The following is a 16,190-nucleotide window of genomic DNA, read 5'->3' on the forward strand; positions in this document are numbered from 1 at the left end:
GTGTCTTCCCTCCATCACTAACACTGAGTATAACCCCTGGCAACCCCAGTAATCGGTTCTCCATTTGCATACTTATTTCAAGAATATTAGTAAATGGAATCACATGCGCTATGTAACCTTTTGGGACTAGCTTTTTTTTGACTCAGCATGCCTCTCTGGAGATTTAGTCCTTTTTTTTTTTTCCTTTACATTTGCTGCTTCTTCACTATCATTATTACTGTTGTTATTGATGTTGTTTGCAGCTGAGTACTTTAGTATTCCATAATACAGATCCACCAGAGTTTATTTAACTGCTCAACCAGTGAAGAACATTTGATGTTTTGTCCTAGAGAAGAATGAAGTCATTTTTTCTTTTTCTTTCTTTTTTTTTTTTTTTTGGTGGTACTGGAGGTGGACCCCAGAGGCTTTCTACCTCCAGGCTATACTCCCAGACCTATTTTATATTTTCTTTGGAAACAGGGTCTCACTAAGTTGCTGAAAGCCTCACTAAGTAGCTGAGGCTGGCTTCGAACCTGCATGATCCTCCTGTCTCAGCCTCCCAAGCACAGGGATTACAAGCGTGCGCCACCACGCCCGGCTCTTGAAGTCAGTTTTTCTATGTTCACTTCATATCCTGCAGTATACTGGACTAATTTATTAATTCTGCCAGGGTTTTTTTTGTGTGTATGTGGAGTCTTTAGAGTTTACCACACATAATACTGTTTCATCTTCAGAGATAATTTTACTTCGTCCTTCCCAATTTGGATTTCTTCTTTCATTCTTTTGCTTAATTGCTCTAGTTAGGACTCCCAGTATTACGTTCACTAGAAGTAATAGGAGTGAACATCTTTGTCTTATTCCTAATCTTAGAAGATTTCCGTTTTTTACCATGAAGTTTGTGTAGGCTTTTCTTAGTTAGGTTTTGTTTTATTAAGGTAAATTTCTTGTACATTTATTCATCATGAAGACTATTGAGCTTTGTCAAATGGTTTTTCTTTATCAAGATGATGTGATTACTGATTTTTATTCTGTTAGTGTGGAGCTTCACATTGATTTTTTTCCATATTTTGAGTCATCCTGGCATCCCAGGGATAAATCCTACTTTGTTATGGTTCATGATCCTTTTAATGTGCTGATGAATTAGTTCTGCTGATATTTTGCTGAGGATTTTTCTATCTGTGTTCATCAAGGATTTTGGCCTATAGTTGTTTATTTTTTCCTCCTTTTGGTATCCTGACATTGGTATCAGAGTAATGGTTGGCCTCATAAGATTTTTGAAGTTTTTCGTGTTTATCTTTCTTTTCTTTTCTTTTCTTTTCTTTTTTTTTTTTTTTTTTTTTTTTGGCAGTACTGGGGTTGGAACCCAGGGGCATTCTACCTCTGAGCTATGCCTCAGCCCTATTTTTTATTCTTTATTTTGAAACAGGGTCTCACTGAGTTGCAAAGGGCCTCAATAAGTATCTGAGGCTGTCCACAAACCCGGATCCTCCTGTCTCAGCATCTTGAGTATTGGGATTACAAGTATGTGTCACCATACCCTATGTGTTTGTTTCTTTTTTTTTTTTTTTAGGATTTAAAGAGGGACTGCAAAACCATCTGGTCCTAGTCCTCCTCCCCACCCCCGTACTGGGGACGGAACCCAGGGATACTCTACCTCCGAGCTACACCCCCAGCCCTATTTTTTTTATTCTTTATTTTGAAACAGGGTCTTGGTAAATTGCAAAGCCCCTCACAAAGTAGTAGCTGAGTTTGTCCATGAACCATGATCCTCCTTTCTTAGCCTTCCAAATGCTGGGATTACAAGCGTGCACTGCCATGCCCGGCTGTCCTAGTCCTTTCTTTACTGAGAGGTTTAAAATTTATGACTCTGTTTCCTTATTTATTATTGGCTTATTTCTTCCTGATTATGTTTTGGTATGTTGTACATTTCTAGAAATTGATTTACTTTTTCTAAAGTTTGTTCGTATGTAGGGGTTCAAAATAGTCCTATATGATCTTTCTTTCAAATTATCTGTCAGTTTTATCAGTAAGCAGATTTTCCCCAAGTGACCTAAATTGTTATAATAAATACAAGTAATTAGGTACCTAAAGATAGGACTACCAAATTTAAGAAGTAAAACAAATGGGGGAAGGGGTTGAGCTCAAGAGAATAACAATTTGTGGTAACATATATTTCTAAATATTAATAATAATGATACAGCTTAGTATAGAGTTTTTTTGTTTGTTTGTTTGTTTTTGTGGGGGGGGTATTGGGGTTCCTGGAAGCCCTTCTACCTCTGGGATACACTCCCAGACCTATTTTTTTATATATATTTTAATTTGGAAACAGGGTCTCTTAAGCCAGAGCAAGCAACTGGCTTCGAACCTGCGCAATCCTCCTGTCTCCACCTCCCAAGCGCGGGAATTACAAGTGTGCACCACCACGCCCAGCAGGAGTTTTAAAACAGAAAATGTTTTTATAATACACTGCTTTAGCCCGGTGTGGTGGTGCACACCTGTAATCCCAGGAAGTAAAAAACTGAGCCAGGAGACTGATAGGTTCTCTGCCAGCCTCAGCTACTTAGTGAGGCCCTCCACAACTTAGTGAGACCCTGTTTCAAAATAAAGTATAAAAATGAGGGCTACTTCCGTAGCTCAGAGATAGAATGCCCCTGGGTTCCATCATCCCCAGTTACACACACACACACACACACACACACACACACACACACACACACACACCTCTGCTTCATCTGTGCTTCACATAGCACTGAAGCTGAGAAAAAAGGGAACATATATTTACTGAATTTTTTTTCATGTTGAACATTGAACTGAAGCATAGCTCAAATAGTAACACCAAGTTTTACATATGACAAAGCTCAGGTTCATAAAGCATATGCATATGCTCAAGTTTTCAAAACTAAATGTCTTTTTTTGTGCTCTCTCCAGAATACTAACAGAAGAATCATCTCCTTAAGGATCAAAATCAGATCCTATCCCTTTTATCACTTCTAAACAGTAGGACTACATTCTCAGTTCACAATAAAGCATACATTGCCCTCCCCTTCATCCAAAGTACTGAACAAGTAAGTGAAATCAAGCAAGAGACCTGAAACCTATGACTTAGTTCAAAGGAGAACTGAAATTAATAATTAATGAATCTAAGATCACTAATTAATTAAAAATGCAACTTACTGATTTCCATATTGGAAAAGCCAGTCTCAACAAACATAAGTAGCTTTGGGGGGTGATCACCTTCTCTTTGATATTAAGGGCCTCCTATATTAATTAGGTATCTAAATTTTAACCTCACAACAAAAGTTTTTTCTGTTGCAAGTACTTCCAAATTGCCCAATTAAAATATTTTAGTTAAGCAATTTTTCACTGTATAATGGGTATGAAGGGGGGGTATTTAAACTATAGATGAAACACTTCTGAAATAAATTTTATTATGAGAAATTATTTTAAAAAGCTAGTATTTGGGGTTTCGTTTGTATCACTATTGACACAAGGATTATTCTTGGCTTTTTCTCTCTTAGCATTATCTCTCTTCTTTTCCCAAAAAAACTGCCCCTCAATGTCACTAGGAGGTTCTACTAGCTAGTTTATTTAATCAGGCAAAGAAAAAACTCCATTCCTAACTTTTTTCTTCTTCTTAAACTGCAGATCTTAAATTACCAGAGAAAAACTTTTTTTGTGTGTGTGGTACTAGAGATAGAACCCAGGGGCATTCTACCTCCAAAGCTACACCCACTGCCCTATTTTTTATTCTGTATTTTGAAACAGGGTCTCACTAATTTGTGGAGGGCTTAAGTAACTGAGGCTGTCCACAAAACGCGATCCTCCAGTTTCAGCCTCCCAAATGCTGGGATTACGAGCATATACCACCATGCCTGGCTTCAGAGAAATTCTTACTATTTTACAATAATCAAGAGAAACAAATTGGTCAATATATCAAATTTTTTTGATACAACTATTTGTACAGTTAACATTAAGGGAGCTGGGCATGATGGCACAGAACTGTAATCTCAGTACTTGGGAGGCTAAAATAATAGAATCACAGGTCTGAGGCCAGCCTCAGCAGTTTTGCAAGGCTCCAGAAACCTACCAAGATCTATCTCAAAAAAAAAAAAAAAAAAAAAGAGGTTTGGGGATGCAGTTCAGATGTAGAATGCCCTGGGTTCAATCCCCAGTACCATTAAACAAACAAACAAGAACAACGAACACTAAGAGAGAACATATAATATGTAAACTCTAAAAAGGAAGGGCGATACAATGGAAAGAACTGAGCTCTGTATAAGGCAGCCTGCAACTTCTTAGCATATATTAGAAAAAAAATATATATATATATAATAGCAATAAAATATTAATAAACTTAGCAAGAAATGTAAAAAACCTGTATAAATAAAATTCCTAAAGGGCATAAAAGTAGATTTGAACAAATGAAATGATATCTCTCATTCCTGGTTACAATAACTAAACATCACAAATGTCAGTTCTTATTTATAAATTTAATACAATCTCAATTTAAAATGCAACAAGCATTTTTATGGAGTTATACAAACTGATAATAAAGTCAATAAGTAAAAATAAATAATCAAGAGCTGGGTGTGGTGGTGCACACTTGTAATTCCCGCACTAGGAAGACTGAGACAGGAGGATCGCGCAGGTTCGAAGCCAGCCTCAGCTACTTAGTGAGGCTCTCAGCAACTTAGTGAGACCCTGTTTCCAAAGAAAATATAAAATAGGTCTGGGAGTATAGCCCGGAGGTAGAAAGCCCCTGGATTCCACCCCCAATTCCACCAAATAAATAAATAAATAATCAAAAGTAGGCAGAAAACATCAACAGAAAAAGATACTAGGGCCTAATAATCCTATCAAGATTTTAAAATATATTGTAAAGCCTCTATAATTAAAATAGTGTGGTAGTTTCACAGGATTTATGTAAAGAGCCTGGAGAAACAAAATCAAAAGTCAATTAACAGACACAGGTACATGCAGAAATTTAAGCACAACAGTAATATCTGATATTTAGCATAACAGTAACACAATAACAGTATCTAAATCACTGGGGGAAAAGACATTCTAATAAGTTGTACTTAGCTAGCCGCTTAATGACTTAGAGATAAAATTAGATCAGTAATTGATGACAGACATAGAAATAAACTTCAAATGAATAAGTGATCTAAATGTAAAAAATGAAGCCTTATAATTACTAGACAAAAATATTAATGGATTTATCTTTAACCTGAACCTAAGGAAAGGTCTTCTAATCATAACACAAAATCAGATAAGCCAAAAATACGACATACAAAGTAAAAACACAACATATACTTTATAGGTAAGGTTCATTTCAAAATAATGAACTAGGTGAGATTGATAGGATAAAACCAAAATATCACTTTAAAAATACGTGAAATGAGCCGGGCGTGGTGGCGCACGCTTGTAATCCCCGCGCTTGGGAGGCAGAAGGGCTTTCAGGAACCCCAGTACCACCAAAAATAAATAAATAAATAAATAAATAAATAAATAAATAAATAAATAAATAAATAGGTGAGATGCTCGGCACGGTGGTGCATGCTTGTAATCCCCAGGCTTGGGAGGCGGAGACAAGAGGATCACGCAGGTTCTAAGCCAGCCTCTCTGGCTTGAGACCCTGTTTCCAAATAAAATATAAAAACAGGTCTGGAAGTGTAGCCCAGAGTTAGAAGGGTTCCATCCCCAGTACCACCAAAAAAAAAAAAGAAAAGAAAAAGTGAGAATGAGCCAGGTGTGGTGGTGCACACTTGCAATCCCAGTACTTGGGAGGCTAAGACAGGAGGATCCCAGGTTTGAAGCGAGCCTCAACAACTTAGCCAGAGGCCCGCCACAACTTAATGAGACCCTGTTTCCAAATAAGAAATAAAATTGGGCTGGGGGTTTAATTAAGAGGTAAAATGCCTCTGGGTTCAATTCCTGGTGAAGAAGGAAGGAAGGAAGGAAGGAAGGAAGGAAGGAAGGAAGGAAGGAAGGAAGGAAGGAAGGAAGGGGGAGGGAGGGAGAGAGGCAGGGAGGGGAGAGCAAGAAAAAATGAGGATGAATTCACACACACACACACACACACACACACACACACACACACTGAACAAATGACAATTAAGAAGACTATAAATTAGCACAGCCATTAGATTAGTAAGCCTTGAAAAGTAAAGCAACTTTTGTAGGCAAGGCTATGATGAAATAGACAGTCATATATTACTAGGAGAGTGTGAATTAGTATAACCATTATGGAGGGGTATTTAACATGATCAAACAAACTACATTATGTATTTACATTTTGACTAAACAGATCCAACTTCTATTAATTTACCCTGATGATCCACCTCTAATACAAAAGTAGATCTACACAAGGTTATTCAGAGCAGTCCTCTTATTTTATTTATTTTTTGCAGAACTGGAGATGGGACTCAGGGGTATTGTACTTCCAAGCTATAACCCCCCCCCCCACCCTATTTTTCTTCTTCTTTTTTTTTTTTTATTCTTTTTATTTTTGAAGCAGGGTCTCACTGAGTTGCAAAGGGCCTCACTGTAGTTGAGACCGTCCCCGAATGCCACCCTCTAGTCTCAGCCTCCAGAATGCTGGGATTCTAAGAGTGCGCCACTATGCCTGGCTCAGAGCAGTCCTCTTTTAGATTGCAAAATAGTAAAAATAACTTAAATACCTATAAATAGGAGAATGGTTGAATCATCCATACAATACTTACTTACTATGCAGTTGTGCAAAGAATGAGAAGTCTCTCAACTGACTACAAATGATTGCCAGGATATATAGATATAGATATAGTTATAGATAGATAGATAGATAGATAGATATCATTATAATTAAGAGAAAACCACAATACAAAAAAAGGTTAGGCTCACTTTTTTGAGAAATCAAAAAAAATTACACATACTGGCTCATTTGTGCAAAAAAAAAAAAATCAACATAGAAAAAGTATATCAGAGCATAAAGAGACTGGCTGGCCACAGGGAGTAAGTTGAAACAAAACAGAAGGAATAGAGGGAATAACACTTTCTGGCTTTTGGAAACATGTTAAGTGATTTACAGACAGAAAATAAATAAATAATTACATACAGAATAAGATGAGCTAAGTAAGCTATTCTAAAAAAAAAACTCACTACACTAATGGGCAAAATGTATTTTTAAAAAAACCAAATATTTTCTAAATAGTATGTATGGGCCATATTAACAAAAAGAATGTATAAGCAAATGCCAAACTTTTAGTAGGCTGGTGCAACTGCTCCAAGGTATGAGTTAGTAGTTCTGAAGCTATTTTGTGAATTCCAGGATTTAGCAAATAAGTCAATATTGTAGGTAATTGGAACCAAGTTTTTCATTTAAAAAAAAAAAAGGAATTACAAATATAGAAAGAAGAGAGGTTAAACTTTGTAGTGTCACTATAAAATTGAAGTATAAACTTGTGGGAGGAAGGCTGGGGGGATTGAACTCAGGGCCATTCTGCCTGTGAACTACATCTCCAGCCCTATTTTGTTTTAGTTTCAAACAGGGTCTCACCAAGTTGTAGAGGTCCTGGCTAAGTTGCTGAAGCTGGTCAAAAATCTGCAGTCCTCCTGTCTCAGCCTCCTAAGTCCTAGTATTACAGGTGTGCATCAATATGCCTGGGTGAAAGTATGAGCTTTTAATAAAAATATAGAAAAAGACAAAGATGTGTAGGTATGTATACATATGCATGTGTGTATATACCTATGTGCACATGCAGACACACAAATCCCATTTGAAAGGGCTTTTGGCCCAAATCTGAGGCAATTTAAGTAATCAAATAAATACCTAAAGATTATAAATAATTTATTAAGAGTCAATGAGTCCATATGATAAACACAAATAGAGAGCGAAAGGAAAAGGTCTTTATTTCTTAAAATCATACAGTAGAATTCAATTAATCAAGAATAAAAGAATTTGAAGCCAGGCATGGTGATGTACCCTTGTAATTCCAGTACTTGGGAAGCTGAGGCAGGAGGATCACAGGTTTGCAACCAGCCTCGGCTACTTAGTGAGGCCCTCTGCAACTCAGTGAGACCCTGTTTTAAAATAAAGAATTAGCTGGGCGTGGTGGTGCATGCTTGTAATCCCCTAGCTTGGGAGGCAGAGACAGGAGGATCGCACAGGTTCAAAGCCAGCCATGCTGGCTTAAGAGACCCTGTTTCCAAATAAAAATATAAAATAGGTCTGGGAGTGTAGCCCAGAGGTAGAAGGGCTTCCAGAAACCCCAGTACCACCAAAAGTAAATAAATAAATACATTTAAAAAATAAAAGAATTACAAAATGAGGGTATAACTCAGAGGCAAAATGTCCCCAGGTTCGATCCCCAAGTACTGCAAAAAATAAATAAATAAATAAAACTATTTGAAAACCACTAGTTTTCAACTTAGTGAGACCCTGTTTCCAAATAAAGTATAAAATAGGTCTGGGAGTGTAGCCCAGAGGTAGAAAAGCCCCTGGGTTCCACCCCCCAGCACAACAACAACAACAACAACAACAACAACAACAACACATATATATGAATAAACTATAGACTATAGAATAAACTATAAAGAATAAACTATAGACCAATGTGAAAACCAACATCTGATCTTAATTAAAAAGTATTAATTTAGCCGGGCGTGGTGGTGCATGCTTGTAATCCCTGTGTTTGGGAGGCAGAGAAAGGAGGATTGCGCAGGTTTGAAGCTGGCCTCACTGGCTTGAGAGACCTGTTTCCAAATAAAAATATAAAAATAGGTCTGGGAGTGTAGCCCAGAGGTAGAAGGGTTTCCAGGAACCCCAGTACTACCAAAAAAAGTATTAATTTAGAATTAAAAATTAAAACAACAAAAATCACTCCAATTAACCACTAACAAATTCAAACTCAAGTTTCTAGATGAGCTAGAAAATGTTAGCGTGGACATATATCGATTTTTTAGGACAGTGATACAGTAGTCCCTACTTAAGGGCAGCAGCACATTAAGAACTGGGATTACAGACACAGACCACCATGACCAGCTCTGTATTCCTTTTAAAGGATTTTATACAGCAGTATAAATTTTAAAATAAGACAATGAGCTGGGCCCAGTTGCACACACCTATAATACCCATATTTGGGAGGCTGTGACAGAAGAATCAAAGTTCATGGCCAGCTTCAGCAACTTATAGCAAGGCCCACTGCAATACAGTGAGACCTTGTTTTAAAATAAAAAATAAAATAGGTCCGGGGGTATAGATCGAAGGTAGAATGTTGCTAGGTTCAATCTCCAGTACTGTCCACATTCACACACAACCAAAAGACGAGGAACCATCAGAAATGCTATCATTACACTGTTCTGTGAGTCTTGGTCAATATAATAACACACACAAAAAAGGAAAATATGCAATTATAATTGGCATGGTCATTTATAAAATCAAAGCAATCAACTATAGTGATAAAATTTAGTAAACCAGAATACAAAAAATTCTAACTTTAAATTACATTCACAATAAAATTCTAAACATCTGTAGATGAAATAGCCAAGTCTAAGGCTAACATAAAACTACAAAACTTTCTATTTTAAAACTGCATGAAATGTAGAGAACTTTCACATTTCTAGACAGAAAGACTGGGTATCACTTTATACAATATCACCAAAAATCCGGTTTTTTTTCTTTGTTTTGTTAGGGATTAGCAGATAGACACTGATAACACTGTTTTTTTTTAAACACATAAAACAAAAAGGGGACAATCAAAATGTACTATTAGTTCTCATCATTAAAGAAGTGTTACCTAACTATCAGAATCACAAATCAGTGAAAAAGAACAGGAAAGAAAGTCTAGTGCATATTTGGTTATATTACATATGATTTTTAAAATGGCATTTGCCCACTAGTAGGAAAGTTATGGACTTTTAACTCACCTGAGACAAATGACATACCATTTAAGGAAAAGTTAAGTTACATCACTACCTCACACCATACACTATAATATAATTCCAGCAGGATTAAAGAAAAATGTAGCCGGTTGCAGTGGCACATGCTTGTAATCCTAGCACTTAGAAGGCTGAGACAGGAGGACTGCACAAGGTCGACGCCAGCCTCAGTTACTTAGTGAGGCTCTCAGCAATTTAGTGAGACCCTGTTTCCAAATAAAATATTAAATAAGTCTGGGAGTGTAGCCCAGAGGTAGAAAGACCCTGGGTTCCATTTCTAGTACCACAACAACAACAACAACAACAACAACAACAACAAAAGTAAAAAGAAATTAAATTCCTAGAGGAAAAGATTATTTATAAAGAGAGGGTAGGCCTTTTATTCAGCATGATACCAAAGCCTAAATCAACAAGTGAATAATAAAAGACATCATAAAATCAAAACAAACTAAAAAGTTTTTTTCTCATTTTGAATATATGGCTCAAATTCTTCTAGGATGGTCTCTAATGACTCTCACCTCCTGGTATTCACACCCTTGTTAATCACCTCATCCTTCTGATATTAGGTTATAAAAAGACTGTGGCTTCTGTCTTGGCTTTGCTCACTATTTCTCTCCTGGATCATTTGCTATGGGGAAAGCCAGCTGACTTGTCAGGAGAAAGCCTGGTGGACCAAAGTCTGCCAACTACCACATGATTATGCTTGAAGGTTGTTATCTTCCCCTCCAGTTAAGTCTTCCAATGAGACTGCATCCCCACGTCTACAGCCTTACCACTCTGAATGCACCCGATCTCCTCTGATCTCAGAAACTAAATAGAGTCAGGCCTGGTTATTACTTGGATGGGAGACTGCACACACAGCTGACACCTCGGTTATAGACCTGTTAGAAACTCTGGGCCATACTTCCTAGATAAGCCACACCTGAATTCTGTACTTACAAAAGCACTGAGATGTTTTTTCTTTTGCATCATTAAGATTTCTGAGTAAGCCGGGCATGGTGGCATATGCTTATAATAGCAGCGCTTGGGAGGCTGAGACAGGAGGATCACACAGGTTCGAAACCAGCCTCAGCTACTTAGTGAGGCTCTCGGCAATTTAGTGAGACCCTATTTCTAATAAAATACAAAAGTAGGTCTGAGAGTACAGCCCAGAGGTAGAAGGCCCCTGGGTTCCATCCCCAGTACCAAAAAAATAAAAATAAAAAAAGAGTCAAGAATTTAAAATAGTGCTAGGGTGTGACTCAGAGGTAGCATACCCCTGGGGTTCCATCCCCAGTGCAAAAAAAAAAAAAAAAAAAAAAATTTGAGTAAACTTTATTTAATAGTAGATAACTAGGGTCCGGGCCTCTGGCCCTGACCCTGGGCGGGTGGGCAGGCGCTGGTGGGGCACCCTTCAGCGACCCCCTCTCCACCCAGAAGGACCCTGTGGTCCTGGCCTCTGGCCCCGACCCTGGGCGGATGGGCAGGCGCTGGCGGGGCACCCCTAGGCGACCCCCTTTCCACCCAGAAGGACCCAGTGGTCCGGGCCTCTGGCCCCAACGCTGGGCGGGTGGGCAGGCGCTGGCGGGGCACCCTTCAGCAAACCCCTCCCCACCTGGAAGGACCCTGTGGTCCGGGCCTCTGGCCCCGACCCTGGGCGGGTGAGCAGGTACTGGCAGGGCACCCTTCTGCGACCCCCTCTCCACCCGGAAGGACCCTGTAGTCCAGGCCTCTGGCCCCGACCCTGGTCGGGTGGGCAGGCGCTGGCGGGGCACCTCTAGGGGACCCCCTTTCTACCCGGAAGGACCCTGTAAAAAAGGAAAAGAAAAAGAAAAAAGAAAAAAAGGAGAGGGATCAAGGAGGCCGTGGCGGATGCCAGGATACTGGAGATGCAGACAAAACTTAACCAAATGAACTGGAATTATTGGAAAATTCCCCGCTAAGGAGGACTGCTTCTTCTCTACATTGTTAAGAATCTTGGACATCACCTGTAAGGAGAGAGACTTTAGCGGAGACCAAGGAGAAAGGAAGTGCTGAAAGCAGTCTCCGCGTTGGCGGTAGAGACTTGTATTCAGGAGAAGCAGAAATCAGAGCCTACCAACCTTATTTTTTTTCTTGGAGAAATTACACCAAAGGTCGAATGCTACCATCACACATGCTTAGGAACACTGGACAACATTCAGAGTGGAAAAAGAGCTTGGGAAAAATTTGAAATGGTGGAGGCAGTGGTAAAGGCAGTGGCCAGTACTCAGGGGAGGCAGAAATCTGATGCATTACACCTGGAACCTTTGAAGTAATGACCTCAGAGGCAGAATGTTACCACCACGCACCCTCGAGAATGTGGGACAAATGGTTGGGTGAAGAGGGTGCTCGGATTAGAGCCTGCCGAGGGGTGAGGCCGGAGATGAACACAGCAAAGCTGGGATTGGAGCCTGTCATGAGGCAAGGCCGGTGCTGGAGCCTCCGAGGCCGGGATCGGAACCTGCCGAGGGGTCAGGCCAGTGCCAGGGCAAGCATGGCTGGGATCGGAGCCTACCGTGAGGCAAGGCCGGTGCTGGGGCCTCTAAAGCCAGGATCAGAGCCTGATGAGGGGTTAGGCCGGTGCCAGGGCCAGCGAGGCTGGGATCGGAGCCTGCCGTGAGGCTAGACCGGTGCAGGGGCCTCCGAGGCCGGGATCGGAACCTGCCGAGGGGTCAGGCCGGTGCTGGGGCCAGCGTGGCTGGGATCGGAGTCTGCCGTGAGGCAAGGACAGTGGTGGGGCCTCTGAGGCCAGGATCAGAGCCTGCTGAGGGGTTAGGCCAGTGCCGGGACCAGCAGCCGGCATCGAAGCCTTCCGTGAAGCAAGGCTGCTATTGAGGCCGCCGAGGCTGGAATCGGAGCCTGCCATGAAGCAAGGCCGATGCTGGGGTCTCAGAGGCCGAGATCGGAGCCTGCCTAGGGGTTAGGCCAGTGCCGGGGCCAGCGGCCCGTATCGGAGCCTTCCGTGAAGCAAGGCCGCTGAGGCCTCCGAGGCCTAGATCGGAGCCTGCCAAGGGGTTAGGCCGATGCCGGGCTATCGGCTAGCATCGGAGCCTGCCGTGAGGAAGGCCGGTGCTGGGGCCTCCGAGGCCGGGATCAGAGCCAGCTGAGGGGTTAGGCCAGTGCAGGGGCCAGCGAGACCAGAATCGGGGCCTCCCATGAGGCAAGGCCGCTGCTTGAGCCAGCGAGGTCTGGATCAGTCCACCGGGAAGCCAGGCTACAACTGGGGCTGTCAAGAGTGGGATCGGTATTTGCAATGCGGCATACACAGAGAAATATCACAGAAAATAAAAACCAGATGCTTCCCCTAATCAGCAATAACTAGGAGGAAAGGGGCAACAGGAAGTGGTCGAGCTATAGAAAGGGCCCTATAGTGAAGCAATTAAGGTGACCACTCAGAGGGTATGGAATAGGGGAGGATGGAGCCTCTTTAAAAAGCAAGAGGTACATAAACAAATGTATCAGTTAATCACCAAACAAACATGGGATCAAGAGAGGGGGAGGGAATGGGATGGGGACTGGATGAGGGCTAATTGGATGATGTGTGCTTGTATATCCTCTCAAGTCTTGTATTCCAGTGTGATGTATGATTACAACGCACCAATAAAAATAAATTTAAAAAAATAGTAGATAACTAATACAATCCTGTCTAAAGGGAGTTCTCTAAGTTTCCTGGACCCGTGTATCAACCTCTTGCTCTATGTTTGGAAAATTTTCTGCTATTACTTCCTTGAAGAGATTGTTGAACCCTTTGGTTTCACTTTCTTTTCCCTCCTCTATTCCAATTATTCTTAGGTTAGCTCTCTTGAAATGGGCCCATATTTCTTCAATGTCAGATTCCTGCTGTTGGGTATTTTTTTCTAGATTAGAAACTATGCGTTCATTTTTGGAATGATCATCTTCTAAGAGCGAGATTCTGTTCTCCATGTGGTCTAATCGGTTGTTTGTGCTTTGAATTGAGGCCTTTACTTCATTAATTGCATCCTTTATCTCTTTTTGGCTCTCTCTGAGTTCTTTTCGAAGCACCTCTATTATTTCTACAGTTATTTTCCTGATTTGATCTTCTAGAAATCTCTGATTTTCTGTTTTATCGGGTTCTGATGTTGTGGGGTTGTGGGCATTCATTGCTCCAGTGTTATTCCTCTTTCCCATGATTTTGGAAGTTTGTGCCTTCTCTGGGTTCTTCCCTTGGGTCACTATGACTTTACTTAAGGTGCTCTGGATCTCGAGTCTATAGTATCTCAGACCCCACTACTCCTTTACTGGGTTGTATCACAGAGTCTCCAACCCAGGGAGTCGATAGAGGCTGCTTTAAACTATGGGGGGTGCCAGGTTGCACGTTCTCCTATGGTGTGATATCTCTGCCACCGCCACTCCCCCACTGGGTCAAGTCCCAGGGAGTACAGTACTGGTATTTCTCCTCTGTGGCCCGCAATTGGACTCACTGCAATTTGACTCACGCAGATGTAGCTGTACTGGACTCGTTGAATTCGCTGCTGCTGCCGCCGGTGACAATATGGCGCTGCTGCCACGCCCTCGGCCGTGAGGCTGGCTTTTTTCTTCTTGGTTTTGAATTCCACTCTGAGTCCTCGCAGCGTGTGCTGAGCTCAGCCACTGGGAGCTTTAGATGCTCCCTGCGCTGAAAATTCCCGCCTGGCTGTTCCGCAGTGGCTCACCTCGGCTTGCTGTAGCCGTCCGGTGAATTCGCTGCTGCCGCCGGCAGTATGGCGCTGCTGCTGCGTCCACGGGCGTGAATCCGGTGTATCTCCTCTGTGGCTCTGAGCTCTGTTCTCAGTCCGCTTTCTCTCTGGAGCCTGGTGATTTTTTTTTTGTTTCTCTGGTGATGGTGTTTTCTGGCTATGAAAGGCGCTGATTTTGTGGTAATGGAGATTGGTTGTTAGCGGGGCTCTTAAGCCCCACTTTTCTCGGTCGCCATCTTCCCAGAAGTCCACAAGTCTCCTATTTTTTATTCTTTATTTCGAAACAGGGTCTCACTAAGTTGTGAAGGGCCTCGCTAAATAGCTGAAGCTGTCCACAAACCGCAATCCTCCTGTCTTAGCCTCTCTCGAATGCTGGGATCACAAGCATGTGCCACACGCCCTGCCTAATTGAGTTTTTATAAAAAGCAAGCTTGACCCCTGGAGTCACTTTCTGGCTTCTTGCCACCCATGTGCTCTCTCCCTCTTGCACATGCTCTGGCCACAATCATCTGCCACCACGTGATGCAGTCAAAAGGGCCCTCACCAATGCCAGCACCATACTATTTAGGCTTTCAGTCTCCAAAGTAGTGAGCTAAGTAAGCCTCCTTATAAGTTACCCAGCCTCAGGTATTCTGTTGTAGCAATGGAAAATAAACTAATATAGAAGCTGAATAAGAGTTACGAGCCTGCAAAGACCAACATTTTCAGGGATAGTGATGTGAACATTTGGAAAGCTCAATATTTAGAGAAAAGACTATGAGAACTCCTGAGTGTTGGTTTATTATAAAGGTAGATTTATTTTCTAGACTGTGATGAACCATAGGAGATTTATGCACAGGACATCCAGCATGACCAAATAGAATTTGGAAGTTATTCTCATGTTAGTATGCAAAAAAAGACTAGAAGGGAGAAGACCAGGACAGAAGCTTACTAATGGCTACGACAAATGAGGACAAGCCCTAACAAGAATAGTAGTGATGAAAAGAGAAGAGATACTTCAGTAAGTGAGTGGAGAGAGGAGGAAGGAAAATCAACCAAGTATGACAATGAAAGGATACTAAAGATGAGAGAGTCTAGATGACAGGGTAAATGATAAAAACCATTAGAAGGAAAAAGCAATATTAAAGGTATGAAAACCAAGACAAAGGCTCTCCACTGGGTCTTAAAAGTTGGTGTCAGGGCTAGAAACCCCGACAACTGAGATAACAGTAAAATATTTAGATATCATGATCAAGTAGGCAATTTAGCAACAAAAGAGTCTAGTGCTTGGCAGAGAGATGAGAACTGCAAATATAAACTTTAGAATTTAAAAACACAACTCCTTACAATGCTCTAGATATTCTAGTGCACATCGACATTGGACTCTGTTCTATTTCAGAACAGTGGTCACTTCTTATTTATGTTTATATTCCTAAATGTTTAGCATAGTTCTGAGCACATGGGAAGCTCTTAGTAAAAGCTGCAGAATGGGAGAAGTAGGGAAGGGAGAAAATATTGCTCAGATTGTTAATGGCGGAATCTTAACTGGAACTCAGGTCTCTTGACTCTCTCCACTATCCCACAACACAAAGATCATATCTGAGCTTCCATGCACAGGAT

The 16,190-nt window shown here is 41.3% G+C and overlaps 1 protein-coding gene across 3 annotated transcripts in view; it reads right to left on the reverse strand.

Moving 5' to 3' along the window:
* GSK3B (glycogen synthase kinase 3 beta) overlaps positions 1–16,190 on the reverse strand; it is a gene marked incomplete at both ends in the record, with an annotated part of 212,604 nt that overhangs the window by 118,359 nt on the left and 78,055 nt on the right. The window lies entirely within an intron of this gene.

This window comes from Muscardinus avellanarius, assembly GCF_963383645.1.
Source record: "Muscardinus avellanarius genome assembly, chromosome: 5".
Taxonomy (NCBI): Eukaryota; Metazoa; Chordata; class Mammalia; order Rodentia; family Gliridae; genus Muscardinus; species Muscardinus avellanarius.